This window comes from Gekko japonicus, unplaced genomic scaffold (genome assembly GCF_001447785.1).
Source record: "Gekko japonicus isolate JY-2015 unplaced genomic scaffold, Gekko_japonicus_V1.1 scaffold175, whole genome shotgun sequence".
In the NCBI taxonomy this organism is placed as follows: Eukaryota; Metazoa; Chordata; class Lepidosauria; order Squamata; family Gekkonidae; genus Gekko; species Gekko japonicus.
The window spans coordinates 426113-430170 of record NW_015166425.1 but is presented as its reverse complement, the minus strand read 5'-3'; the positions used below and the strand labels follow the sequence as shown (position 1 = coordinate 430170).

At 48.0% G+C, this 4058-nt stretch overlaps 1 protein-coding gene across 2 annotated transcripts in view; it reads right to left on the bottom strand.

Annotated features, from left to right (window-relative positions):
• Window positions 1–378, bottom strand: part of DENND4B (DENN/MADD domain containing 4B) — a 97501-nt gene extending 97123 nt beyond the window's left edge. For both annotated transcript variants that reach the window (XM_015411748.1, XM_015411749.1), the window contains exon 1: window positions 271–378. The gene's annotated coding sequence lies outside the window, so the exon portion shown is untranslated. The remainder of the gene's footprint in view (window positions 1–270) is intronic.
• Window positions 379–4058: the final 3680 nt, after the last annotated feature.

Genomic DNA, 4058 nt, shown 5'->3' with positions numbered 1-4058 from the left:
CACGGGGGGGGGAGGAATAAGCACTGGATGGAGGTGCTCGAAAGGGAAGGAGAGGAAGGTCCAGCGCCCCATTGCAAACACAGGAAGGGGGCAGAGGTCGAGGAGGTGTGTTGCAATGCCTAGGTTGGTGCGCAGGGAGATTATTTTTTTTGGGGGGGGGTTGCAAATTGGGGAGGGGGTCCCGGCTCGAGGGGGAGGGGGTGAACTAAGCCAGCCCAGCCCCCCACACACACACACACCTTCCTCCCTAACCCCCCCGTCGCCCCTCACCTGTGCAGCCCGCGGGACTGGCTGGAGAGGGCTGGACTGCTCCTCCGTTCCGCCCGCGCGTCCTGCTAGCCGCCGGCCCACGCCATAGCCCGGGCCGGCCTGGCTCAGCGGCTGCTCCGGTTACCCTGCACTATTCCTGGGTTCCTTTTCCATAACTATTCAGGTAGACCCAACCACTACCCTCCCACTCCACTGAGCCAAGTCTGAAACCCTCCTCCAGCCTAAGGATCCTTCTTAGAGATGTAAAATTTCCGGAAATTTTGAAGCTCGGAAAAAACGGAAATTTTCGGAAAAATTGAAAAAAATGCTACATTAGCATTTCTTTTGTCTTTTCTAGATTGAAAGTCATTCTGTTACTTTAGGAACATAAAATATTACTATGGACATTTTTACTTGGCATGAAATTATCACAACTAGCATATTAAAAATATAGTGTATCCAAACAATTATTACAGAATACCCACCCACATGCAAAAACAAAACTGAAACTTTTTTATTTTCTTCTGACAATCGCACCTCCTAAAGGAAGAAATGCATCTTGTTCTTGCATTGGAGAGTTCAGTTTGTAACCTAGGACTTGCTTGTCCTCAGTGCACAGAAATTAGATCAATCTGATACCATTATATATTTTAGAAATGATTTGGAAAATATTTGAACACCTTGTCTTAAAATATTTTATTTATCATGTTAAAATAAAACATTCCATAATCAATTTCTTTTCTTTTCTTTTTTCAATTTTTCCAATTTTCCGGAAAAAAACAAAAAAGCTTCAGGGGAAAAAACGGAAAAAAACCGGGTTTTTTCTGGGCCTTCACACCTGGAGGCTGGCAACCCTAGGACTGCCAGCCTCCTGGTGGGACCTGGGGATCCCCTGGAATTACAGCTCATCACCAGACTACAGAGAGCAGTTCCCCCGGAGAAAACAGAGGCTTTGGAGCAATGCTCCCTTCTAAGCTGTGGAGTCGTGAGAGCAGAAATTCTACTTTCTGAGCTACTGGCATCCAGAGGAGATCCAGGAAATTACAGGCCAGTCAGTCTGATGTCGATATCGGGTAAATTGGTGGAAACTGTTATTAAGAATTAGTAAGCACATTGATGAACAAAACCTATTGAGGCAGACTCGGCATGGGCTCTGTAAGGGAAGATCTTGTCTCACTAACCAGTTAGTGTTCTTTGAGGGGGTGAACAAGCATGTGGACAAGGGGGATCCAATAGATATTGTTTACCTTGACTTCCAGAAAGGTTTTGATAAGGTTCCTCATCAAAGGCTCCTAAGTAAGCTCAAAAATCATGGGATAAAAGGACAAGTCCTTTTGTGGATCAAAAACTGGCTAATTAATAGAAAGAGAGTGAGTATAAATGGGCAATTTTCTCAGTGGAGGGTGGTAAGCAGTGGGGTACTGCAGGGATCAGAACTCGGTCCATGGCTTTTTAACTTGTTCATTAATGATTTGGAGTTCGGAGTAAGCAGTGAAGTGGCTAAATTTGCAGATGATATGAAGTTGTTCAGGGTGGTGAAAACCAGGGAGGATTGCAAGGCACTCCAAAGAGATCTGTCGAGGATGGGCGAGTGGGCGTCAATGTGGCAAATGGGGTTCAATGTGGCCAAGTGCAAGGTGATACACATTGGAGCCAAAAATTGTAACTGTAAATACACGTTGATGGGGTCCGAACTGGCAGAGACTGACCAAGAGAGAAATCTTGGAATCGTAGTAGATAACTCACACAAAATGTCGAGACAGTGTGTGACTGCAATAAAAAAGGCCAATGCTATGGTGGGGATTATTAGGGAGGGTATTGAAAACAGATCAGCCAATATCATAATACCCCTATATAAATCAATGGTGCGACCTCATTTGGAATACTGTGTGCAGTTCTAGTCACCACACCTTAAAAAGGATATTATAGCATTGGAAAAAGTGCAGAAAAGGGCAACTAGAATGATAAAAGCGTTGAAACACTTTCCCTATGAAGAAAGGTTAAAGCGCTTGGGGCTCTTTAGCTTGGAGAAACGACGACTGAGGGGTGACATAATCGAGGTTTATAAAAATATGCATGATATAGAGCAGGTAGAGAAAGAGGTACTTTTCTCCCTTTTTCACAATACAAGAACTCGTGGGCACTCCACGAAATTGCTGAGCGGTTGGGTTAGAATAGATAAAAGGAAGTCCTTCTTCACCCAAAGAGTGATTCATACGTGGAATTCATTGCAACGGGAGGTGGCGGCAGCTCCAAGCATTGGATAAGCATATGGAGCAGATGTCCATCAGTGGCTATTAGCCACCAGGAATATAGATAGGGACTCTAGGGAAGTGATGCTCTGTATTTTTGGTGCTGGGGGGGGGTCAACAGTGGGAGGGCTTCTAGGGCCCTGGCCCCACTGCTGGACCTCCTGATATCACCTGGTATTTCTGGCCACCGTGTGACACGGAGTGTTGGACTGGATGGGCCACTGGCCTGATCCAACATTGGCTTCTCTGATGTTCTTATGTTAGCAAGCGATTTGGCTGCTGCAGAAATTAGTTTGCTCAGGGGCCGTCCTTCCTGAGCCGAGACAAAAATGTGTGAGCCGGAGGCTAAAGAACTGAGAGCTAGCTCACACCAACTCAGCTTAGAGGGAACACTGCGCTGGAGGGTGGACTCTACGGCATTGGACCCCACCGAGGCCCCTGTCCTCCCCGGGCTCCATCCACAGACCTCCAGGGTTCTCCTGCCCGAGCCTGGCAACCCCATCCCCTTCCATCCCCTGACCGGTGGCTAGGGGGGACCTGGCAACCCAATGAGAGGAGCTGAATTTCTCAGACGCCGACACACAAAAAAGGGTTCCCAAACTGCAGGTGGCTGGCATGCAGTGGGGTTTCCAACTCTGGGTTGGGAAATGTCTGGAGATTTGGGGGATGGGGAAGGCGGGGTTTGGGGAGGGACCCGAATGGGGTAGAAGAAGAAGAGGAGGAGGAGATTGGATTTATACCCCGCCCTTCACTCAGAGAGCGGCTTACAGTCTCCTTTCCCTTCCCCTCCCCACAATGGACATCCTGTGAGGCAGGTGGGGCTGAGAGAGCTCTCTTTTGAGGACTGCCCTTGCTAGAACTTGTGACTGACCCAAGGTCACCCAGCTGGCTTCATGGGGAGGAGTGGGGAATCAAACCCGGTTCTCCAGATTAAAGTTCGCCGCTCTTAACCACTACACCAAACTGCGTTGAGGGCCCTGGACAGTGTTCCCTCTAAGTTGTGGAGTCTTGTGAGCAAAAATTCTACTTTATGAGCTACAGGCATTAAAGTTGTGAGCGTGCAATTTGGCTGCTGCATAAATTGGTTTGCTCTGGAGCCCTCCTTCCTGAGCCAAGACAAAAATCTGTGAGCCAGAGGCTAAAAAACTGTGAGCTAGCTCACACTAACTCAGCTTAGAGGGAACACCTTGGGGTTGCCAGCCTTCAGGTGAGACCTGCTGTTACAATTGCTCCCCAGATGACCGAAAGCAGTTCCCCTGGAGAAAATGGCTGCTTTGGAGGGTGGACCCTATGGCGTTATATCCTGCTGAGGTCACTCCCCCTCAAAACCCCACCCTCCCCAGTCTCCACCTGTAGTGTATTCCAAAGCTGCCATGGAATGCATGATGTATGTGAAACATCTCATTAACTTGTAATGTTAAGCTTCATCCTGGGCTAGGATCCAAATACATCCAATGGTGTTGCTAGCCCAGGAAGTAACAAGCCAATCACTTCCCAGCAAGCTCCCTGAGCGGGAACGCCCGTGATTAGTCCTTATGTGAACAACCTTATTGGTTG